The sequence below is a fragment of the Chiloscyllium plagiosum genome, unplaced genomic scaffold, assembly GCF_037043375.1.
Source record: "Chiloscyllium plagiosum isolate Xiang-an unplaced genomic scaffold, Cpla_swu_hap1 HiC_scaffold_16, whole genome shotgun sequence".
NCBI classification, from domain to species: Eukaryota; Metazoa; Chordata; class Chondrichthyes; order Orectolobiformes; family Hemiscylliidae; genus Chiloscyllium; species Chiloscyllium plagiosum.
In genome coordinates, this window is record NW_028270154.1 from 16,127,603 (window position 1) to 16,154,201 (window position 26,599).

Sequence of the window (26,599 nt, forward strand, 5' to 3'; positions counted from 1 at the left end):
GCATCCAGATGCCATTCACCTATTGTACTCTTTGTTACCTTCCCCCACCCTCTTCTCTGATCTATCGCCTCCATCCCCACCCCCATTCACCTATTGTACTCTTTGCTACCTTCTCCCCAGCCCCACTCCCACACCCTCATTTATCTCTCCACCCTGGAGGCTTCCTGCCTCCATTCCTGATGAGGGCTTTTGGCCGAAAAGTTGATTTTTCTGCTCCTCGGATGCTGCCTGACCTGTTGTGCTTTTCCAGCACCACTCTGATATAAACTCCCCTACACACCAGAAGAAGCAGTGAATATTATTTGTGAATTTGTCTTGCTTAAGTTATCCTGGCCTTTCAACATATCTTATGCTTACATAATATCCGTTTGAAAATATCCAAGCTGCTTTGCAGAAATGAAATTGTTACAGCAGGGAAGGAGGCTATTTGGCCTATTGTGTTTGTGCCAGCTCTCAAAATAAGCACCTCACTTAGTGCCATTCTCCTGCATTCTCCCTCTAGCTTTGTACATTGTCCAATTCTTTATGAATACCTCAATGGAACTTACATTCATCACACTGTCAGGCAATGCATTTCAGATCTGGACCATTCAACATGGGAAAAGATTTTCCTCACATCACTTTTGCTTCTTTTATTAATAAGTTTTTAAAAATTTGCATCAATCTTACATGGTTGTGAGTTCCGCATTTTAACCATGCTTTTTAAATAAATGTTTCCTTATTTCTCGATTGGTTTCATTTCTAATTATACGTCATATTTATGGATTCTCTCTCAAGTGGAAATGTTCCTTCCATATTTACCTGACCAATCCTTATAGAATTCTCATTGTCTCAATGAAGTGGAGGTGCTGGTGTTGGACTGGGATGGACAAAGGTAAAAATCACAGGACACCAGGTTATAGTCCAACAGGTTTATTTGGAAGTACAAACTTGCAGAGTACTGCTCCTTCATCTGGGAATTTTAACTTGGTCTCTTCTTGGACTGGGTACTGCTATTTAAAAATCCAAAGTTGTTCATTTAAAATGCAGATTTTCTCCCAGAGAGTCAAGGCTCCTTGAAACTCTTTTGATAAGGTGGTGGCAGAGCCTATGGATATTTTGAAGATGGTAATGGTTAGATTCATGGTAAGCAAGATAGTGAAAGGTTGTCACATGTGGGTGGGAGTGTTGATTTGAGGTTTGAGATTGAGGTGACAAGCAGATCAGCAATACCTTATTGAATACCAAAGCAGGCTTCCTGCTCTGAAGTCATATGTTGATATAAAATCCTAGAACCTTAGAGCTTAGAGCACAGTATCACAACACAAGGTATCACACGAAGTGCAACAGTTCAGGAAATAAACTCACCACCACCTTCTCCAGGGCAATTACAATTGGGCACTAAATGATGTGCTTGCCCGTGCTGACCACATCCTGTAAATAAATAAAAAGATGGAGACAATGATACTATTTTTCTCACCAAACTACATTTAGGGTTTTAAAAAAAATGTTATGTGTTGTTTAATTGTCCAGTCTGCAGATTTTCTAATAGAGTCATAGAGTGATACTACTTTCGTGCAACCAGTCCATACCACCATAATCGCAAACTAAACTATTCCCACCAGCTTGCTCTTGGCCCATATCCCTCCAAACCTTTCCTATTCATGTACTTATCCATAAGTCTTTTAAACATTGTAATTACACCCACATCTACCACTTCCTCAGGAAGCTCATTCCACACACGAAAAATGTTTTCTGTGTAACACATTTACACCTGACATCTTTTTAAAATCTTTGTCTTCTCACCTTAAAAACGTGGCCCCTTATCTTCAAATCTCTCATCGTAGGAAAAAGACAACTACCATTAACTCTATCTGTAGCCCTCATTATTTTATAAACTTCCACAAAGTTATCCCTCAACCTGCTATGCTCCAGTGAAAAAAGTCCAATGACTGCCTATGTTAACGTTTGCACTGTTTCTCACCGTAAACCAAAATCCACAATTTGACATCATCTGCAACTTTTGACATGAAGTTACAAATTCCTAAAATCAACTCACTAATGTAAGCTATGAACAACTATGGTTAATGTTCAGTTTTTTCTGTAATATCATTTTCTTCCTTCCTTTAACCTGACAAACTACTCTTCAGACTTTGTGTGAGATCTATTTTAGCCATTCAGCTATTTGTCCCTTGATTCCACATGTCCTCATCTTAAAGCTATGTTATCAAAAGCCTTTTGAAATATCTAAGTGTACAACATGACCATATTAACCTTACTAACTCTTTTCCATTATCTCCTCAAAGAATACCTTCACCCTTATGATGTTGAACTGTACCTTTGTTCCTTCAATGTCAGTCAATCAAAATCCATTGCAATAGCAACAAGTTTAATGAAGAGGGGGAAATAGAGTAACATTGCAAGGAACGTATAAAATGACAGGAAAAGCTTAGTAAAGCCAAATGTAGATTACAGGCAGAAGCCTGGAAAATTACGATGAAGAACAAAGAAATGGCTGAAGAATTGAATCTAAATGATGATTCTGTCTTCACAAAGTGGGTGCCAATAACCTCCCAGAAACATTAGGAAACCAAGAATCTCATGAGACAGCAGAATTGAAGAAAATCAGAACTAAGAGTTCAGAAGAAGGGATGTCTAACTCTCATTATGATCCTGTTCCACAGCTACCTGATGAAGGAGCAGAGCTCCGAAAGTTAGTGCTTCAAAATAAACCTGGTAAAAACAATGACTGCAGATGCTGGAAACCAGATTCTGGATTAGTGGTGCTGGAAGAGCACAGCAGTTCAGGCAGCATCCAAGGAGCAGCGAAATCGACATTTCGGGCAAAAGCCCTTCATCAGGAATAAAGGCAGAGAGCCTGAAGCATGGAGAGATAAGCTAGAGGGGGGTGGGGGTGGGGAGAAAGTAGCATAGAGTACAATAGGTGAGTGGGGGAGGGGATGAAGGTGATAGGTCAGGGAGGAGAGGGTGGAGTGGATAGGTGGAAAAGGAGATAGGCAGGTTCCCTCCATGACTACCTGGTTAGGTCCACGCCCCCCCACAACCCACCCTCCCATCCTGGCACCTTCCCCTGCCACTGCAGGAACTGTAAAACCTGTCCCTCACCTCTATCCAAGGCCCTAAAGGAGCCTTCCACATCCATCAAAGTTTTACTTGCACATCCACTAATATCATTTATTGTATCCGTTGCTCCCGATGCGGTCTCCTCTACATTGGGGAGACTGGGCGCCTCCTAGCAGAGCGCTTTAGGGAACATCTCCGGGTCATCCACACCAATCAACCACACCGCCCTGTGGCCCAACATTTCAACTCCCCCTCCCACTCTGCCGAGGACATGGAGGTCCTGGGCCTCCTTCACCACCGCTCCCTCACCACCAGACGCCTGGAGGAAGAACGCCTCATCTTCCGCCTCGGAACACTTCAACCCCAGAGCATCAATGTGGACTTCAACAGTTTCCTCATTTCCCCTTCCCCCACCTCACCCTAGTTCCAAACTTCCAGCTCAGCACTGTCCCCATGACTTGTCCGGACTTTTCCTACCTGCCTATCTCATTTTCCACCTATCCACTCCACCCTCTCCTCCCTGACCTATCACCTTCCTCCCCTCCCCCACTCACCTATTGTACTCTATGCTACTTTCTCCCCACCCCCACCCTCCTCTAGCTTATCTCTCCACGTTTCAGGCTCTCTGCCTTTATTCCTGATGAAGGGTTTTTGCCCGAAATGTTGATTTCGCTGCTCCTTGGATGCTGCCTGAACTGCTGTGCTCTTCCAGCACCACTAATCCAGATTCAAAATAAACCTGTTGGACTATAACCTCGTGTTGTGTGATTTTTAACTTTATACAGGGCTTTGGTGAGACTGCCCCCAGAGCACTACGTGCAGTTTTGGTCTCCTTGCTGAAGAAAGGATATTCTTTCCATGGATCAAAGGTTCGTTAGGCTGATAGAAATATTAGCAGAATTGCCCTATTAGGAGAGATTAGTTTGAGTGAGCCTGTATTCACTTGAGTTTAGAAGGGTGAGAAGGGATCTGACTGAACTATGTAAAGTTCTAACAGTGCTGGGCAGACTATTTCCTTTGGTTGTACAATCTTGAACCAAGAGTCACAATCTCCGGTTACGGGGTAGATTATTTAGGACCAAGGTGAAGAACATTTTCTTCACACAAAGGCAGTGTACCTGAACATATATTCAAGAACGAGATAGATCATTTTTTTTTATTTTAAAGGATCGGTGCTGTGTCCACGACGTTTCATCATTTATATAAATTATTTGGATGTGACCATAAGAGGTATAGTTATAGAGTCATAGAGTCATAGAGATGTACAGCATGGAAACAGACCCTTCGGTCCAACTTGTCCATGTCAACCAGATATCCCAATCTAATTAGTCCCACCTGCCAGCACCCGGTCCATATCCCTCCAAACCCTTCCTATTCATATACCCATCCAAATGCCTTTTAAATGTTGCAATTGTATTAGTTTCCACCACTTCCTCTGGCAGCTCATTCCATACATGTACCAGCCTCTGCATGAAAATGTTGCCCCTTAGGTCTCTTTTATATCTTTCCCCTCTCACCCTAAAGCTATACCATCTAGTTCTGGGCTCCCCGATCCCAGGGAAAAGACTTTGTCTATTTATCCTGTCCATGCCTCTCGTAATTTTGTAAACCTCTATAAGGTCACCCCTCAGCTACCGACGCTCAAGGAAAAACAGCCCCAGCCTGTTCAGCCTTTCCCTATAGCTCAAATCCTCCAACCCTGACAACATCTTTATAAATCTTTTCTGAACCCGTTCAAGTTTGACAACAACCTTTCGATAGGAAGGAGACCAGAATTGCACGCAATATTCCAAAATGGCCTAACCAATGTCCTGTACAGCTGCAACATGACCTCCCAACTCCTGTACTCAATACTCTGACCAATAAAGGAAAGCATACCAAACGCCTTCTCCACTATCCTATCTACCTGCGACTTCACTTTCAAGGAGCTATGAACCTGTACTCTAAGGTCTCTTTGTTCAGCAATACTCCCTCGGACCTTACCATTAAGTGTATAAGTCCTGCTAAGATTTGTGTTCCCAAAATGCAGCACCTCGCCTTAATCTGAAATAAACTCCATCTGCCACTTCTCAGCCCATTGGCCCATCTGATCAAGATCCTGTTGTAATCTGAGGTAATCTTCTTCGCTGTCCATTACACCTCCAATTTTGGTGTCATCTGCAAACTTACTAACTATACTTCTTATGCTCACATCCAAACCATTTATATAAATGACGAAAAGTAGTGGACCCAGCACCGATCCTTGTGGCACCTAGAAAGTTTGCAGATGACACCAAAATTGAAGGTGTAATGGACAGCGAAGAAGTTTGCCTCAGATTAAAACAGTGATCTAATCTAATTTATTTCAGATAGCAGATGTTTACAAAGCTCTGGAGTGTTAATAGAATCAGAATTTATACTGTGATGGTTTGCAATGAATAGATTTTTGAGAGTGGTTCTGTGACTTGACAGCTTAGTTATTATTTTGAATTTTCAGAAGTCAAATGAAGAAAACCTTTCTTTCAAGCAGTATTTAGTTCAAATTCTGTGTGTTATGTTAGAGGGACTTCAGAATGGTTCCACATACTAGACTAATTAATAAACTTCGATCACATGGGTTTCAGAGTGATCTTGTCATTTGGAGACAAAATTCACTTTGAGGTAGGGAACAGAAGGTGAGGATGGAGGGGTCTTTTTTCAGCCTGGAGGCCTGTGACCATTGGTGTTCCACAGGGATCAGTACTGGATCCACTTTTATTTGTCATTTACATCAATGATTTGGATGGGAATATTGGAGGTATGGCTAATAATTTTCAGATGACACCAAACTTGATGCTGTAGTGGACAGTAAAGAAGGTTATCTAGGATTACAAAAACATCTTGATCAATTGGGTCAATGAGCTGAGTGGCAGATGGAGTTTAATTTAGATAAATGTGAGGTATTGCATTTTTGTAATACATACAAGGCCAGGACTTATACAATTAATGGCATGGTCCTAGGTAGTGTTGTAGAACAAAGAGATCTAGGTCTTCAGTTTCATAATTCTTTAAAACTTGCATTGAGGGTAAACAGGTTGGTTAAGGAGACGTTGAGCATGCTTGCCCTCGTTGCTCAGACTTTTGAGTATCAGAGCTTGCATGTCATGTTGGGGTTCAGAAAATATTTACATGGATTGTTGCCGAGAATGGAGGGTTTGAGACATAAAAATACACTGGAAAATCTGGGAGTTTTTCTCATTGGAGCTTAGGAGGTTGAGGTTATTGAGATTTATAAAATCCTAAGGGCCACAGATAAGGTGAATGACAAGGGTCTATTCTCGAGGGTGGAGGAGTTCAAAACAAAAGGGTATATTTTTGAAGTGAGAGGCAGAAGATTTAAAAAGGACATGAGGGACAGATTTTTTACACAGAGTGGTTTGTGTGTGGAATGATCTGCCAGAGAAACTGAAGGATGTGGGTAAAGTTACAACATTTAAAAGACATTCAGATAAGTTCATGAATAGGAAAGGAATGGAGGGATATGGGCCAAGCAAAAGCGGGTGGGACTAGTTTAGTTTGGGAACACAGTAAGCATGGACTGGTTGGATCAAAGAATCTGTTTCTGCACTGTACAACGCTACGACTCTGCAGGTAACTGGAAGAATCTACTAACAGGAAGTTGGACATCTGGCATAGCTGACCTGAGAGGGAAAGAGAGAGAAAAAGAGAAGTGAAGAGAAAAAGTTAGAAGGAATGCAGTGTTTTCTTTAATCAGTACCATTATTCCTTACACTTATCTCCATTTTCTAACATCTTTGAACATAAGAATGTTTAACATCCAGCCTTGCCCCTCATTGAGCCTCTCTGTTACAGCTACACCATTGTGCTTTCACTTCACAACTTTATAATTCTTACTTACCACACTTTCTTCACTTACATGCATGCACAGTAAGTCTAATTCTCCCTTTTTCTGACCTCACCAGTTAACTTACTATTTCTTATTCTAGCACTCTGTATTTCTCCCAGTGTTGTGATAATGCTCTTTATTTCTTGGTTCCCATACATCTACTGAACTGGGCTCTAGGAAACCACTTACAAGAAACTCAGTCTCATCTCTATTTAGGTGCAACACATATGGCCTGTACAGGTTTCACCTCCCACAAAGCCAACCCTGACACCCAAAGAATATAAAGCTCTCCGTCCTGCATAACTTTCCATACACACATTCCTTTACTTTTTGCTCCTTTTTCTGTTTTTACTTGCACAAAACATTGGGAGTAATCCATAGATTACTTTTGCTTGCTAATTTTCTACCTTGCTCATGAAATGTTTTACATACAACCACAATTGTCTTTCTAACAATCTGTTGTACCCATCTGGTGAATGTTGACTACTGATCCTCTTCCCCAGGGTGCTCTGACACCCTAGATCCTGGCATCCAGGGAGGATAATACAACACCCAAGAGTCATGTCGATGCCCCTTGAAATACTTACCTATTTGATAGCTAATGAATCACCTATCATGATTGCTCTTCTAAAATTGCTTGTACCCAAGCTGTACTGCTGAATAGGTGGGACCATTTTTATAATTGACAGCAATCATTAGCCAAGAAACCAATTTCTTATTGTTAGTATGGAATTAACTAACAGGTTAATTGGGATTGTCTTTGCATCTGATTGGCTGCTTTTGATACTGGTCGTACAGGTTGAAATTTACTTAGCCAATGATCTTGGGTCATCTAAAAACATGATCCCCGGTAACTTGAACTGTCTGTGCCCCTCTCTCCAAAGCCCTGGACTCAGCCTTCCTCTCTCAGCCAATCTTCTTACGTAAACTGACAGAATGGCATCTCTCCCTTCACTGCACTGAATTTTCTCACTCACCAACAACCCAAACATTTGCTGTGCATCTCGTTGTACCTAGTCATAAGCAGCTCTTTTCATGCTTGGCTACTTCAGTTAGGACAATTACACAGTCGAAGACCTCAGAGCTGGAAGAAACTTACATTGCCATGCTATGCTTGCCTAAATGGCTCAGTAGTTAGCACTGCTGCCACAGCGTCAGGGAACCTGGGTTCATTTCCAGCCTCGGGTGTGTGTGGAGTTTGCAAATTCTCCTTGTGTCTGCGTGGGTTTACTTTGGGTGCTCCAGTTTCTTTCCACGGTCCAAAGATGTGCAGATTAGGTGGATTGGCTATGCTAAATTGTGCATAATGTATAGGTTATTTGGATTAACCATGGAGAATGTAGGATTACAGGGATAGAGTGGGGGTGGGGCATGAGTTTGGGTGGGATGGTCTTTGGAGAGTTGGTGTGGACTTGTTGGGTCAAATAGCTTGTTTCCACAAAGTAGGGATACTATGATTCATAAACTAAAATAATCTTTAATGTTACTAAACTTTAAGACATAAGGAAAGAAACACAACATAAATATAAGTACTCTCAAAAGAAAATTACACTCATGGCATTCCAAAGAATAATTATATTGGACTTGAAACATTAACTCCGTTTGTCTCTCCACAGATAATGCCAGACCTGCTGAGACTCACCAGCACTTTAACACTTTAGTTTGATCAGGCTCCATCGAGTGGCATAAGTTGTTTTGTGCAGGTAACATCCAAAGTCTCATAACTACCTCAAATAGATCAAAGAAATGTGAATTCTGTCGATAAAAAAACTAAAATAGAAGGCTCTGGAGAAACTCACCAGGTCTGACAGCACCCCTGGAGAAATAACAGAGTTAAGATGCATGTGCTTTAATGCAAGGAGTATAGTGTGTAAGGCAGATGAACATAGGGCTTAGATTGGTGCCTGAGAGTATGACGTTATTGCAATTACAGAGACTTGGTTGAAGGAAGGGCATGATGATTGGCAACTAAATGTTCCAGGATATAGACGCTTCAGGCAGGACAGGGAAGGAAGTAAAAGGGGGGTGGAGTTGCATTGCTGGTCAGGGATGATATCACTGCTGTGCTAAAGGAGGACACTATGGAGGTCTTGGGTAGTGAGGCATTATGGGTGGAGCTGAGAAATAAGAAGGGTACAGTTACATCGTTGGGGCTGTTTTACAGGCCTCCCAACAGTGAGCGTGAGGTAGAAGAACAAATAGGTAAACAGATTATGGAAAGATGTAGAGGCAATAGGGTAGTGGTGATGGGAGATTTTAATTTTCCCAACATTGACTGGGATACACTTAGCGTCAGAGGTCTGGATGGAGTAGAATTTGTAAGAAGCGTCCAGGAGAGTTTTCTAGAGCAGTATGCCAATAGTCCGATGAGGCAAGGGGCGATATTGGACCTGGTACTGTGAAACGAGCCAGGACAGGTGGTAGGAGGTGCGGTGGGGGATTTCTTTGGGAACAGTGACCACAATTCTGTAAGTTTTAGAATACTCGTAGATAAAGATGAGGGTGGTCCTAAGGGAAGAGCACGAAACATGGCCAAGGCCAATTATATCAAAATTAGGCAGGAGCTTGGAAATGTCGATTGGACACAGCTATTTGAAGGGAAGTCCACATTTGAGATGTGGGAGGCTTTCAAAGATAGGTTAAAGATAGTGCAGGACAGGCATGCCCCATTGAAGGCAAAGGATAGGAAGGGCAAGATTCGTGAACCGTGGGTGACAGGAGGAATTGTATGACTAGCCAAGAGGAAAAGGGAAGCGTACATAAGGTTCAGGCAGCTAAGAACAGAACGGGCCCTGGAGGAATATCAGAAAAGTAGGACAAGTCTTAAACAAGGAATCAAGTGGGTTAAAAGGGGTCATGAAATAGCTTTAGCGAGCAGAATTAAGGAGGATCCCAAAGCATTTTATTCTTAGATAAGAAGCAAGCGGGTAACTAGAGAAAGGATTGGTCCACTAAAGGATATTGAAGGAAGGCTGTGTGTCGAACCAGAGAGAATGGGTGAGATTCTGAATGATTACTTTGCATTAGTGTTCACTGAGGAGAGGAACATGATGAATCTTGAGATTAGAGATAGAAGTTTGATTAGTCTGGATCACATTGACATAAGTAGGGAAGATGTGTCGGGTAGGCTAGAGGTTATTATGGTGGACAAATCCCCAGGACCGGATGGGATCTATCCCAGGTTGCTGAGGGAGGTGAGAGAGGAAATAGCTGGGGCCCTGAGAGATATGTTTGTGGCATCCTTAAATACAGATGAGGTGCTGGAGGACTGGAAGGTTGATCATGTTGTCCCCCTGTACAAGAAGGGTAGTAGGGATATTCCGGATAACTATAGACAAATGAGACTGATGTCGGTGATGGGAAAGTTGCTGGAGAGGGCACTGAGGGATAGGATCTATTTATATTTAGAAAAGAATGGGCTTATCAGTGATAGGCAACATGGTTTTGTGTGGAGGGGATCGTGCCTTACCAACTTAATAGAGTTCTTTGAGGAAGTGACCAAGTTGATAGATGAAGGAAGGGCTGTTGATGTCATATACATGGACTTCAGTAAGGCTTTTGATAAGGTTCCCCGTGGTAGACTAATGGAGAAGGTGAAGTCACATGGTGTGCAGGATGTTCTAGCTAGGTGGATAAAAAACTGGTTGAGCAACATGAGAGAGAGAGAGTATTAATTGAAGGGAGTTTCTCAAAATGGAGAAAGGGGACCGGTGGTGTTCCACAGGGGTCAGTGTTGGGGCCACTGTTGTTTTAATATACATAAATGATCTGGAAGAGGGTACTGTTGGTATGATCAGCAAGTTTGCAGATGACACGAAGATTGGTGGAGTAGCAGAGGGGACTGTCAAAGAATACAAGAGAATATAGATAGACTGGAGATTGGGTGGAAAAGTGGCAGATGGATTTCAATCCGGACGAATGTGAGGTGATGCATTTAGGCAAGACTAGTTCCAGAGCAAATTATAGAATGAACGGAAGAGCCTTGAGAAAAGTTGATGGGCAGAGAGATCTGGGAGTGCAGGGCCATTGTACCTGAAGGTTGCTGCACAGGTTGATAGAGTGGTCAAGAAGGCATATAGTATGCTTGCCTCCATTGGACGGGGTATTGAATATAAGAGCTGACAAGTCATGTTAACATTGTACAAGACATTGGTTTGGCCGCATTTAGAATACTGTGTACAGATCTGGTCGCCACATTACCAAAAGGATGTGGACGCTTTGGAGAGGGTACAGAGAAGGTTTACGAGGATGTTGCCTGGTATGGAAGGTGCTAGCTATGAAAAGAGATTGAGTAGGTTAGGTTTGTTTTCATTAGATAGAAAAAAGGAGATTGGGGGGACCTGATTGAAGTTTACAAAATCATGAAGGGTATAGACAAGGTGGATAGAGACAAGCTTTTTCCCAGGGTGAAGGATTCAATAACGAGAGGTCATGCTTTCAAGGTGAGAGGTGGAAAGTTTAAGGGGTTACACGCAACAAGTACTTCACACAGAGGGCGTCTGGAACGCATTGCCAGCAAAGGCAGTAGAGGCAGGCATGGTAGATTCATTTAAGATGCATCTGGACAGATGCATGAGTAGGTGGGGAGCAGAGGGAAACAGATGCTTAGGAATTGACTGACAGGTCTAGACAGTACATTTGGATCGGCTCAGGCTTGGAGGGCCGAAGGGCCTGTTCCTGGGCTGTAAATGTTCTTTGTTCTTAAAAATTCAACTCTGGTGACCCTTCTTCAGTACTCAAAACATTAACTCTCTGCTTTCTTGCTGCAGATACTGCCAGACCTGTTGAGATTCTCAAGCACTTTCTGTTTTTGTTCCTCATGACTACATGCTCTGACAACCTATGCCATTCACCATCTTGACTTGGAAATATATCGTCTTACCTTCAATGTCACTGGGTCAAAATCCTGGAATTCCCTCCCTAATGGCATTGTGTGTCTACCCATAATGTGTAGATAACAGTGGTTCAAGAAGGCAGGTCACCACCATCCTCTCAAGGGCAACTAGGAACGGACAATAAAGACTGACCCAGCCAGTGACATCCACATCCCACAATAAATGGAAAGCAAAAATATACTAAGTTCATTTCTGTACAACCGAAATGAACAAATGTTCTCAAGTATTCCATTACTGTCAGGCCATCCCTAGGTAAAATGGACTTTTACAACTACTCTAGTTGCTCACTTCGAAGCACTCGCTGATTACAGCTGTTCACATTGGTTCTGGTCAGAGTGTAGCAGATAACTTTGAGAACATTTTTAGTTTTGCAGTTTAGAACAATACTGAGTAGACCAGAAGGAATATGCTGCTCTGTTTGGTTTAGCTGGTCATTGTGTCTGACATAATCATCCTGCTACCTAGCTTGTATCTCACTTCTATTTGATATCCTTGGCGATCACTGACTGATTCACTTACTGTGTGTGAGATCAGTGGGTGTGGTTTAAATCTGATGAGTTTGTGACTATACATGCTGCAGTTTTGCCATTGTTGTAATTGTTGGTATTTACCAGAAAGAAGATATTGGGAAGCAGGGTGAGTTTGCACAGTGGCGCTCTTGTATGATTCTGCCAATGCATGGAATCTGTTATGTGCTCTGAGATGGACCCTTGTAGGTGGTAACCATGGAGCACTGCTTGCTGAGGTACACGTCCTTCAGGATTTGTGGTGGTTTATATTGGCACTAACTGCTTTGTCAATTTTAGCTTTTCAGGTATCCCATCAGCACATATGATATAAATGGCTGTAAAAGTTTCTGATTGCCTTGTATCACCGACATGCTGTGTGAGGTTAACAATATGGAAAGCTTGATCACCTTATGAAATTTACCTTTCACTTGGTTGACTTTGATGTGCTTTTGGCTTATCTTGCTGCCAGTGTTGTGATGCCTTGTTGGTCACAGTGTTTTGTTCTGGGTCTGGGGTCTGGCTCAACCTTTGGAATCAGATTTCCTGCAAAGGCATGTCCAATTAACATTCTAGGGGTTATCTGTGTCCAGAAACTGAACTGGATTAGTCACATAAATACAATGGTTAAAAGCACAAGTAAAAGAATACTGCAGTAAGTAACGCTTCTCTGACTCACTGAAACTCTCCACCTTCTACAAGAAATGAGTCAGTAGTATGATGAAATACTCCCCACTTGGCTGAATGGGTGCAGCTCCAACAAGAGTCAAGAAGCTTTACACCATCCAAGACAAAGCTGCCCACTTGATTGACACCACATCCACAACCATTTACTCCCTCCATTATTTCTGCAATGCATTGCAGAAATTCACCAAGTGTCATTAGACAGCAATTTCTAAACTCATGACAACTAGCAACTAGAAGGACAAGGACAGCAGATAGATGCGACTGCATCTTTCCAAGTCACTCAGCATCCTGATTTGGAAATATATCACTCTTCCTACAGTGTGACTATATCAGAATGCTGGAACTCTCTCCCTTAACAGCATGAGAATTAGAATTTATTGTCACATGTACTCAAGGGAGCTATAGACCAGTGAGCCTGACGTCAGTGGTGGACAAGTTGTTGGAGGGAATCTTGAGGGACAGGATGTACAAGTATTTGGAAAAGCAAGGACTGATTAGGGATAGTCAACATGGCTTTGTGCATGGGAAATCATGTCTCACAAACTTGATTGAGTTTTTTGAAGAAGTAACAAAGAGGATTGATGAGGGCAGAGTGGTAGATGTAATCTACATGGATTTCAGTAAGGCGTTCGACAAGGTTCTCCGTGGGAGACTGATTAGCAAGGTTAGATCTCACGGAGTACAGGGTGAACTAGCCATTTGGATACAGAACTGGCTCAAAGGTAGAAGACAGAGGATGGTGGTGGTGGGTTGTTTTTCAGACTGGAGGCTTGTGACCAGTGGAGTGCCACAAGGATCAGTGCTGGGTCCTCTACTTTTTGTCATTTACATAAATGATTTGGATGCGAACATAAGAGGTACAGTTAGTAAGTTTGCAGATGACACCAAAATTGGAGGTGTAGTGGACAGTTCCCTCAGATTACAACAGGATCTTGACCAAATGGGCCAATGGGCTAAGAAGTGGCAGGTGGAGTTTAATTCAGATAAATGCGAGGTGCTGCATGTTGGGAAAGCAAATCTTAGCAGGATTTATACACTTAATGGTAAGGTCCTAGGGAGTGTTGCTGAATAAAGAGACCTTGGAGTGCAGGTTCATAACTTCTTGAAAGTGGAGTCACAGGTAGATAGGATAGTGAAGAAGGCGTTTGGTATGCTTTCTTTTATTGGTCAGAGTATTGAGTACAGGAGCTGGGAGGTCATGTTGCGGCTGTACAGGACATTAGTTAGTCCACTGTTGGAATATTACATGCAACTCTGGCCTCCTACCTATCAGAAAGATGCGGAGGCTGAGGGGTGACCTTATAGAGATTTACAAAATTATGAGGGGCATGGATAGTGTAAATAGACAAAGTCTTTTCCCTGGGTTTGGGGAGTCCAGAACTAGAGGGCATCGGTTTAGGGTGAGAGGGAAAGGTATAAAAGAGACCTAAGGAACAAACCTTTCACACAGAGGGTGGTACGTGTATTGGATGCTGGCATGTGGGACTAGGTTAGGTTGGCATATCTGGTCAGCATGGACGGGTTGGACCAAAGGGTCTGTTTCCATGCTGTACACATCTATGACTGTATGACTCTATAAGTATAGGACTACATGAGGATAGAGAAAATGCAGACCTTAAAGTCTAATGTCTTATTTCCATAAGAGAATTGTGAGTTTACCTACAGAACATGGCCTGCAGTGGTTCAAGAAGACAGTTCAGCACCACCTTCTCAAGGGCAAATAGAAAGAAGCAATAAATGCTGGTCCAGCCAGAAATGCCTATGTCCCACTAATGAATAAAACAAAAAAAGTCCCTTGATGCCAGATGCTTTTCAGTAGTTATGACAAACTGTTCTATTATAGATTTGTTGTCTTGTTGCACTTTGTTGACTACAGCTAAGAGTGTTGGATATACCTATTGACAGCTGTTGCTGCTAACCCTGGTTTCCCTCCAGTATGGTATTTTACCTGATGTGGCAATGCTTTTTTGATCTCTCATAATAGAAGAGACCAGAGGTGGATTGTGTAGCATTGAAACAGTTAGTCATTAATCACAGCTGGCTATTATGTACAATTATTACATTACCTGATAAAGAAATATCTGGGCTAGTATTATGTGCTTAAAGCAGGAGAGCATGCTCCTCATGTGTCTTGCTTCAAGAGATCCTAAGTTAGATGGAGTCTGAAATCTTTATATCCTCAGATCACATGTTGTGACATGACAATGATATTATAAACGTGTCTCTTAAAGGTGACCCTTCCGTATTGACTGTGAGACATAAGATGCCAAATCCTTGAATTTTATGGCTTCATTTTTTTTAGTAAATACCTGGATTCGAACAAAAGACAATAAAATGTGTTCCTGGTCTCTACTGGGGTCAAAATTGTCTTATTCCTATGGGAAGCAGCGTTCTGGTGCTTGTACACACAGTATTCATGTGACGTTTCCTATAACTTGCTTCCACTTTCAAAGTAGTAGCCATTAAAAACCATCACACGAACAAAGGCTGTCATGACGGGTTCTAAAACTAGCTCAAGGGGCTGAACTGCTGACTCCTGCTCCTCGTTCTTATGTTCTAAAGTGAAGGAAGGAATGATTTGTTTAAAAATAATGGAAGGCAGACTATTAAAAATTCGCAGACTCGAGGTCAGAACAAAGTGAGGAGATGAAGTGACATAAACAGTCAGAGACCAGGTACAGTTTCAGAAGTCAAGTACAAATAACAAAATTGCATGAAGTGAACAATTAACACAGATACATTTTATTATCCTTATAGCAGTGTACACAGCATCCATTATAAAACAGGAGAATTGAGACAATAATTCAGTGAGGAATTGGACATTGCTATTTGAAGAGCAGATTTGCTATTAAAAACACCCAATAATAAATATAACCACTACCTTTTCAGCCACTTCTTTTCAGTCACTTTTTGCAGAAAATTGGACCTAGCAGAAATCTCAGTCACTTGCCCCCATCAGTTTACCTCCTGGTGATACTTTGCATGCCTCTCTCTTCCTTTTATCTCCTTCCTTTTATTTGGAATCAGGATCAATAGTAAGATTAATGAGAGGATTAGATAAATATTAGGAAAAAAGTGCAGGAGGAATTGAGATTAACTGGATTGCTGTCCAGTGTGGTGCTAGAGAAGCACAGCAGGTCAGGCAGCATCCAAGGTGCAGGAGAATCAATGTTTCGGGCAAAAACCTTTAATCAGGGCTTTTGGTGATGATGAAGGGCTTTTGCCCGAAACGTCAATTCTCCTGATCCTCGGATGCTGCCTGATCTGCTGTGTTTTTCCAGCAATACACTCTCGACTCTAATCTCCAGCATCTGCAGTCCTCACTTTCTCCGAGACCCTGACTTGTTCCATTATAAAGGCTGAACAGTTCTCTGTGTCTACCAGAAGGTGGCACCAAATCCATTGGAATTTCCACATGACTGATCAATGAAAACCACCTTAACCCCAGCCCACCCTACAGTGGGTCTTGGCATATACCCCATGCACTGGGCCTAAACATCTTTCCCACACTTGGTCTAGATGCCACCCCCTTCTCTGTGTCCTGGGAATAAGGAGAGGCTGATAGGCTGGGTAAAAACTAAAAGGACTGCAGACAAATGTCTTGGTCCATCCACATACCCCAATGGGCCAACAATCTGTTTTTGTATTTCAGGGTGAAATTCACTCCTTTTGTAGATACTGAGAAACTACGGAGACTGTTCTGGGAAAAGGACACCGGACCCGAAAAGTTTAACTCTGATTTCTCTTCACAGATGGTGCCAGGCCTGCTGAGCTTTTCCAGCAACTTCTGTTTTGTTTCTGGATAGGCTGAGACTTTTTTCACCAGAGTGTGGGATGTTGAGGGGTTTGTAGAGGTTTTTAAGATCATGACAGGTCTAAATAAGGTGAAAGCCAAGGGTCTTTTCTCGAGGATAGCGAGTTCAAAATTAGGGGGCATATTTTTAAGGTGACAGGAAGGATTTAAAAGGGATCCAGGGGCCGCTTTCTCATACAGAGGGTGGTTCATGTGTGGAATGTGCTGCTAAAGGAAGTGGTAGCTGTAGATACAGTTACAACATTTAAAAGACATTTGGACAGGTACATGAATAGGACAGGTTTGTAGGGATATGAGCCAAATGCAGGCAAATTAGACTATTTTAATTTGGGAATCTTGGTGAGCATGGATGAGTTGGATTGAAGGGTCTGTTTCTGTGCTGTATGACTTGGGAACACCCCTCCCTCCCCCTAGGTCCTGAGCCCCAACCAATATCTGAACAGCCTCAAAAGCCTATATACCAATTTCACTCGGACAATGCCCTGAGTTTCAACTCCGCGTGTGGGTTAGGATTAGGTGAAAGTAAGGACTGCAGATGCTGGAGATCAGAGTCTAGATTAGAGTGGTGCTGAAAAAACACAACAGGTCAGGCAGCATCCGGGGAGCAGGAAAATCGACGTTTCGGGCAAAAGCCCTTCATCAGGGCTTTTGTCCGAAACGTCGATTTCCTGCTCCCCAGATGCTGCCTGACCTGCTGTGCTTTTCCAGCACAACTCTGATCTGGGTTAGGATTAGGATTGTTGGTCAGGGGCTACATGAGGAAGGCAGAGGGGAGACAGTTTCTTCATATCTACAAAAGGAGCGAATTTCACCCCGAAATACAAAAGGAGATTGTTGCCCCACTGGGGGGGGGGCAGGCGTAGGTGGACCAAGAAATTCGACTGCAGTTTGTCAATGCCCATGCTGCAGTATCCAGAATCATCTTGCTTTCCCCAAATAGTTTAGGAGCCAGTGACAAAAGAAAGATGGAAGCCATTAGGCTGTGACCTGTTGACCCACACACATTATTAAATCTGCTCTAACAGGACTTCCCTTCCTCTGTGTGAGCAGTGACAGGACCACGGCTCTCAGATAGTAGCAGGCAGGGCACTTTATCAGACCCCATCAGCAGTACAGCACTGGGTACATAAACGGAATGGCCTGGGTTTGAGTAAATATGACAACGGTGCAATCGATGGGTCTGCAGCAGAACCGGTTCACACAAAGACTGCTCGATTCCCCCACCTTCTTCATCTGTTTTGTCTTAAGAGTGATGCAGTTACTCATGGGGATGTTGCTTTAATGCGATTAGAATGACGGTAATGGGTTGCCTGAATTGATGTTTGTGTTTTTTATGAGGTGACGCTGAAGTCAGGGTCCAGCAGTGGGCCGTAAACCCTTAAAGGAATGTTAATTGGCTGAAGATGTGGCCAATCTGGAGCAGCATGAAATACCCATTTCATTTCCATAATTTGAATGTTCCTTGTGTTCTGCTGTGTCAGGAGAGGCAACTCCTTGTTTGGCTCCATTAGACATTAGTTTGGAGAAAATGCTCCCTAGCCAGAACCAATCTGGGTTCCTGGGTTGTGTTTATATAGCAATTATTAGCATTTCTCTTGAACAAAATAGCAAAAACTGCACATGCTTTTATGAATGAAAAGCAAATAACAGATATAGTTTGGGAGAACGGGTGTTCTAACACTAAGAATATTCCTGACCTTGTGGACACAAGCTCCGTCTGTTTGGTTCAGAGTTTCTGAACATTTTAATATTGAACAGATTTCGGGCGTGTTTCATTATGGGGTGGAATCTATATTGACGTTTCAGTTGGTGAATGAACAGCGAAGGAGTGGTCAAAAAAACATTGCTATTCAGAAAACCTGAGCTAATTGAGTGCAATTTATTTGGTGCAATATTCAACAGTCATTGGGGTTTTTTTCAATCGGTGCTTTCTGTATATTGCTTTATATTACAACTGGTCTCCATCGAGTCTGCATCCACGTTTCAGCACACTGGAAAACCCTACAGTTCAGGGTCACCTATGGAAATTGTGACTACATTTGAAGAGCAGAGCCAATGTGTGGTCTCAGAATAGATGGGGAAGTGGAACACTTCTTCCCCTTCTTCTTTTGCCCTTTCTCATGTTGTCCATTTATCCCCTTCCCTACCTCTTCGTCCCTTTCTAACCCCACTTTCCTCACTCTTCACCCTCTAGCATCCACTCCTCTATAATCTTTGTCACCTCTCATTCACTCCCACCTGGATTTGAGCAAACAAACAACATCTAAATGATTTGGACTGGGGTGTACAAAGTTAAAAATCACACAACACCAGGTTATAGTCCAACAGGTTTAATTGGAAGCACACTAGCTTTTGGAGCGACGCTCCTTCATCAGGTGACTATCACCTGATGAAGGAGCATCGCTCCGAAAGCTAGTGTGCTTCCAAGTAAACCTGTTGGACTATAACCTGGTGTTGTGTGATTTTTAACTTTGAACATCTAAATTACACACTGAGTCTACCCTCCTGTCAACCTCAAACTTTCTTATGATCCTGCACCCCAACCCCTTCAGTCGAATGTTAGCAAATAATGGAATCCCTTGGATTTTTCACTTGATGTCAATGATATTTTCACCATTTTCCAAGTGGCAGCCTCTTGAATATCAGGGTGTCTGGGGAACCATGCCAGGCTGCTGTTGGCTCATTGGAGAGATCTGTCAAAGCTGTTCCCCTGTCAGGTCTTATTCCAGTAACCCACCCAGTCAGTCAGCCTTAGAGTCACATCTTCCAAACCTCCAGATACCTCCACAAACAAATCTTCAAACCTACCAGATCATCTACAGACCCATCCTCAAACCCTATAGACATCCCATAGACACATACTCAAACTCCAGAAACCCACAGAGACACCCTCAAACCCCAGATAGCCCACAGACTCATCCTCAAACCCCCAGATCCCATACAGACACATCCTCAAACTCCCCAGATCTCCCACAGACATATCCTCAAACCCATCAGACACTTCACAGACACATCCTTAAACCCCAGATCTCCCACAGAGACACCCTCAAACCCCCCACACACATCCTCAAAGCCCCGAGATACCCCACAGACACATAGTCAAACCCATCAGATACCCCCACAGATGCATCCTCAAACCCCCCCAGATACATTCTCAACCACCCCCCCCCCCCCCCCCCCCCGCGCCCCCAGATACCTGGCAGAAACATCCTCAAACTCCCCAGATATCCTGACAGACACATCCTCAAATCCCCCAGATACCCCAAACGGATACATCCTCAAACCCCCCAGTTACCTCCCAGACACATCCTCAAACCACCCAGATACCCCACAGACACATCCTCAAACCCTCCACATACCCCATAGACACATCTTCAAATCCCCCCAGATAGCCCCCCAAACACATCCTCAAATCCCCCAGATACCCCACAGGCACATCTTCAAACCCCCCAGATACTCCACAGACACATCCTCAAACCCCCAGATACCCCACAGATGCATTCTCAAACCCCCCCAGATAGCCCCCCAGACTCATCCTCAAACCCCCCCAGATAACTCCCCCGACATATTCTCAAACCCCCCCAGATTCCGCCACAGACACATCCTCAAACCCCCAGATACCCCACAGGCACATCCTCAAAGCCCCCAGATACCCCACAGACACATCCTCAAACTCCCCCAGATACCCCATCGACACATCCTCAAACCACCCAGATACCCCACAGACACATCCTCAAACCCTCCACATACCCCATAGACACATCTTCAAATCCCCCCAGATAGCCCCCCAGACACATCCTCAAATCCCCCAGATACCCCACAGACACATCTTCAAACCCCCCAGATACTCCACAGACACATCCTCAAACCACCCAGATACCCCACAGATACATCCCCAAACCCCCTCAGATACCCCACAGACACATTCTCAAACCCCCTGGATACCCCACAGGCACATCCTCAAATGCCCCAGAAACACCCTCAGGGGACAAGCCAAGAATACAGCCTCTCTTTGTTACAGATAGAAGTTAGGAACAGCACCTGCAGACAGGACTGACGGGTGTTTGCACTTTTAATTCCCAGTTGTCTGACCCATGAGATAAGTGCCCAAGGCTGGAAGCAATGCCATGATTAGCTTTTGACACTGAGATGAGACACAAACCCCCTCCGGGGCTGTAGTATTTACAGTGACACTCCTTATTCTAAATGGGTTCTGAATGGCCCACAGCATCAACCAGTAAAATGATTTTCAACGTTCAGCTCTTCCCCATTCTCTCATCGTGGGCAAAAAAGTAACTACGGAGAGAACAGGGCCCTATTCGGATCAACAAGTCTATGTGTGGAACCACAAGAGATGGGTGAGATGCTAAACAAATATTTTGTATTAGTATTTACTGTGGAGAAGAACATGGAAGCTAGGGAACTTGGTGAAATAAATAGTGATATCTTGAAACATATTAGAGAAGACGGGGTGCTGGAAGTCTTAAAACACATAAAGTAGATAAATCCCTGGGGCCTGATCAGGTGACTCTCAGAAATTTGTGGGAAGCTGGGGAAGAGATTTCTGGGCTCCTTGCCGAGTTGTTTGTTGTGACAGCCACAAGTGAGATGCCGGAAGACTAGAAGTTGGCTAATGTGGTGCCATTATTTAAGAAAAGTGATAAGGAAAAGCCAGGGAACAATAGACTGGTGAGCCTTTTTGTCAGTGCTGGGTAAGTTGTTGAAGGGGATTTTGAGGGATAGGATTTACATACATTTGGAAAGACAAGTACTGTTTAGGGATACCGTCAGTTCTGCTATAATGCGATAGTTCCATTCTCATGCAATCCAGTGTTATAAGAAAATTGTGTAGCAGCAGCACCATTTAAACTAATTGGGCTGGAATCACATTATAACCAATACATGTTTTAAAACTTAGCACTTTAGAAACAGTGTTCTCAGTTCTTCAATTGTATTATAGCAAATTCGTGTTAACAAAATATGCATTGCAGCAGAACGATCTGTAGTCAGCATGGCTTTGTGCATGGGAAATTGTGTCTCACAACTTGATTGAGTTTTTTGAAGAAGTGTCAAAGACGATTGATGAATGCAGAGTGTAGATGTTGTCTGCATGGTAAAAGATTGCTTTTCAGGCTGAAGGCCTGTGATTAGCAGTGTGCCATGAGGATTGGTGCTGGTTCCACTGCTTTTTATCATTTATATAAATGATTTGAATTCAGGATGGTTCCAACACCGGGTGACTCTCTGTGAGCTCCCTATAGCAGATCTTATTTTCACATTTCTTATAACCATTCTGCACATTTAAACCTAAGTCTATAAAAATCACTGTCTTGCTTTGTGAACCTCGGGTGCAGCCATTACCTTGTATGCCTCATAGCGTCGAAGGACCCTATGGTCTGTAAATACTTGTTTGCCATGATCTGCCTCTACTGCTCACAAAACAAAACTTTTCACAGTACTTAAGTACATTTGACCACAATAAATCAAATCAAATCAAATCAATGAATACGAAGGCATGGTTAGTAAGCTTGAAGAAGATTATTTCAGCATCCAGTGGGACCTTGATCAGATGGACCAATGGGCTGAGGAGTGGCAGATTTAGACAAATGTGAGGTGTTGTATTTTGGTAAGGCAAACCAGGGCAAGACTTATACAGTTAAAAGTAGGACCCTAGGGAGTGTTACTGAACAAAAAGATCTAGGGGTGCAGGTATATACTTTCTTGAAAGTGGAATTACAATTGACAGGGTGGTTTAGAAGGCATTTGGCTTGCATGCCTTCATTGATCAGAACACTTGAGTACAGGAGTTGGTACGTATTATTGTAGCTGTACAGGACATTCGTGAGGTCACTTTTAGAATTCTGCATATAATTTCGGTTGCCCTTCTATAGAAGGATGTTAAGCATGAGAGGGTGCAGAAAATATTTACAAGGTTGTCAGGACTGAAGGGTTTGAGTTATAGGGAGCAGCTGAAAAGGCTGGGGCTGTTTTCCCTGGAGTGTTGGAGGCTGAGGGGTGACCTTATAGCGGTTTATTAAATCATGAGGGGCAAGGTTAGGGTGAATAGCCAAAATCTTTTTCCTACTGTGGGGGAGTACAAAATTAGACAGCGTAAATTTAAAATTGGAGGGGCAAGATTTAAAAAGGACCTGTGGGGCAACATTTTCACACAGATGGTGGTGCATGAGTGGAATGAGCTGCCAGAGAAATGGTCAAGGCTGGTACAAGTAAAACATTTAAAAGGCATCTGTATGGGTGTATGAATACAAAAGGTTAAGAGGGATATGGGCCAAAAGCTAGCAAATGGGACTAGGTCAGATTGTGATGTCTGGTCAGCAGGGATGAGTTGGACCAAATCGTCAGCTTCCGTGCTGTCTGAGTCTATGTTGCTCGACATTCCTGCCTCTTGATTGTTTGCACATTTGCTTATGGTTTTTTAAAAATATGCAATCAGTTTGTGAATCAAACAAGATAGTGGGAAACCACGTTTCAAGTTATTTACAAGAAATATCTTGTCACTGATAACAGCATGGAGCAAAATTAATTGAAACTGTGAAAAGCTCCAATAATTTAACAATGTGAAGTCATATTCCCACACACTACACTAATATTATGTCATTTACTTTGACAGAGGGAAATGTTGGCTACATTTACAGGAAGTTAAAGTCTGTCAAAGAATCTTAAAGCTTCAACTGTTTCAGATTTATTGATGCCAGTAATTAATTTGAATCCTTCAACCGCACCATGAGGAGGTTTTAAGATCAGTACCTCTCATGTTACTTTCCGTTCACAATCTGCAGAAAATCGAAAGAGATCATTATGTATGTAATGGAGCGCAACATCAATGAACAGCAGCATGTGAATCCTCAGCTGCTTTAGACCCAATGTCATTTCACCCCATTGGAACATCAATCCCCATGTGTTTACTGAAAACACCTCACCACCACTCCTCTCAACTCTTCCACATTTGGTAAATCATCAGATAGCTTGTCCAGCAGCTAGAAGTTGATGTACTGAAAACTCCTCTAACTAAATACTGGAAAGACTGAAGTCAAATCCTTGGACCCCATCACAAACTCTGTTTCTTAGCCTCTGACTTCATCACATAAAACCATTAAAAATTGGATTCAGAAATAGGCAGTTCAGCCCATCGAACCTGTTCCACCATTCAGAAGGATCCAACTGGATCAGCCAACACTCCTCATGTCCACTTTCCTGCTTTTTCCCCATGTCTCTTGGTTTCCCTATTGATCAAGAATCTATCCCAGCCTTACATATGTACAAAGATTCAGCTACCACAGTTCCAAAAGATACTCAACAATTTGAGAGAAGAAATTCCTCCACATGTCAGTCTTCCATTCTGTAGCAAAATATCAATTTTCCTGCTCGGCAGATGCTGCCTAGCCTGCTGTGCTTTTCCAGCACCCTCAATAACTGCTGAATAAAACAGGGGCCAATGAGAGACGGATTCCCAGATAAACCTGCATTGTAAAACAAGATGTTAATTCATGAGAAGATAAAAGCAATTGTAAGTCAAGATGCAATATAACAAATAGTTCATGTAGCCCACAACCCACAGATTTTTGCTACATGTAGGGATCCAATCTATATAAAACTTCCAATGGTAATGAGGGTGAAAACACATTAGAGTCTGTGTTCTACCAACTGCCTGCAAACTGACTCCACACTTTTTGATTCTGCAGCTCTTTTTTAGAGATTGTTTAACCTTTGAAAGGAATTTGAAACAGATTAATCACAGATCAATCCCTCCTTGCCTCCCAGGTTAATTATTTTTGTCCCATCACCATTTAGAGTACTTTAGTCATACATCTGTTTGGAGGAGAAAGTGAGGTCTGCAGATGCTGGAGATCAGAGATGGAAATGTGTTGCTGGAAAAGCGCAGCAGGTCAGGCAGCATCTAGGGAACAGGAGAATCGACGTTTCGGGCATTAGCCCTTCTTCAGGAATGAGGAAAGTTGGTCCAGCAGGCTAAGATAAAAGATAGGGAGGAGGGACTTGGGGGAGGGGCGTCGGAAATGTGATAGGTGGAAAGAGGTTTTCGCTGTCCGGACCAACCAACCCAACCACCCTGTAGCTCAACATTTCAATTCCCCCTCCCACTCCACCAAGGATATGCAGGTCTTTGGACTCCTCCATCGTCAGACCACAGCGAAACGACGGTTGGAGGAAGAACGCCTCATCTTCCGGCTAGGAACCCTCCAACCACAAGGGATGAACTCGGATTTCACCAGTTTCCTCATTTCCCCTCCCCCCAGCCTGTCTCAGTCAAATCCATCAAATTCAGCACCGCCTTCCTAACCTGCAATCTTCTTCCCGACCTCTCCGCCCCCACCCCAGTCTGACCTATCACCCTCACCTTGACCTCTTTCCACCTATCACATTTCCGACGCCCCTCCCCCAAGTCCCTCCTCCCTATCTTTTATCTTAGCCTGCTGGACCAACTTTCCTCATTCCTGAAGAAGGGCTAATGCCCGAAACGTCGATTCTCCTGTTCCCTAGATGCTGCCTGATCTGCTGCGCTTTTCCAGCAACACATTTCCATCTCATACATCTGTTTATAAACCTAAGAGAAAATAATCAAGAGATTCAGAATTAGATTGATACTGATATGTAAAAAAAGGGGAACAATCCAATAGAGTGCTCAGACTGGGGATTCCTAAAGTCTACAGAACAGTAATATAGAACCATTTAATTCATAACTTAAATACCATACAGATGTCAGGCCAAATGATGTGTTGCAGCTACAGCATGTGGGAGCTACCGGACACCAAGATGATCCCCAGTGAACACAGCTGTGGCAAGTGTTTGCAGCTTGAGCAAGTTTGGATCAAAGTTGTGGAGCTGGCAATCAAGCTTCAGACATTGCACTGTATCAGGGAGGAAAGGGTTATCTGGATGCTTGGCTCCAAGTATCGGTCACATCTCTTAATTGGGTAATTCAAACTTAGAACATAGAACATAGAAAAAATACAGCGCAGTACAGGCCCTTTGGCCCTCGATGTTGCACCGATCCAAGCCCACCTAAACTACACTAGCCAATATCCTCCATATGCCTATCCAATGCCCGTTTAAATGCCCATAAAGAGGGAAAGTCCACCACTGCTACTGGCAGGGCATTCCATGAACTCACGACATGCTGAGTAAAGAATCTACCCCTAATATCTGTCCTATACCTTACCACCCCTTAATTTAAAGCTATTCCCCCTCGTAATAGCTGACTCCATACGTGGAAAAAGGTTCTCATGGTCAATCCTATCTAAACCCCTAATCATCTTGTACACCTCTATCAAGTCACCCCTAAACCTTCTTTTCTCCAATGAAAACAATCCCAAGTGCCTCAGCCTTTCCTCATACAATCTTCCTACCATACCAGGCAACATCCTGGTAACCCTCCTCTGCACTAGTTCCAGTGCCTCCACATCCTTCCTATAGTATGGCGACCAAAACTGCACACAATACTCCAGAGGCGGCCGCACCAGAGTCTTATACAACTGCAACATGACCTCAGGACTCCGGAACTCAATTCCCCTACCAATAAAAGCCAGTACGCCATATGCCTTCTTCACCGCACTATTTACCTGGGTGGCAACTTTCAGAGATCTGTGTACATGGACACCAAGATCCCTCTGCTCATCCACACTACCAAGTATCCGACCATTAGCCCAGTACCCCATCTTTTTGTTACTCTTACCAAAGTGAATCAGCTCACACTTACCTACATTGAACTCCATTTGCAACCTTTCTGCCC

The 26,599-nt window shown here is 43.2% G+C and overlaps 1 long non-coding RNA gene across 2 annotated transcripts in view; it reads right to left on the minus strand.

Annotated features, from left to right (window-relative positions):
* Positions 1-611: 611 nt before the first annotated feature.
* LOC148147484 (uncharacterized) overlaps positions 612-26,599 on the minus strand; it is a 130,650-nt gene continuing 104,662 nt past the window's right edge. Inside the window, exons 1-3 of one of the 2 annotated variants that reach the window (XR_015759703.1) lie at positions 12,754-14,669; positions 1,348-1,413; positions 612-1,087 (exon numbers count right to left, since the gene is read on the minus strand). This is a non-coding gene — a long non-coding RNA (uncharacterized LOC148147484). Of the gene's footprint in view, positions 1,414-12,753; positions 14,670-26,599 lie in introns of those variants that run through there. The other variant, XR_015759704.1, reaches the window with a different exon arrangement.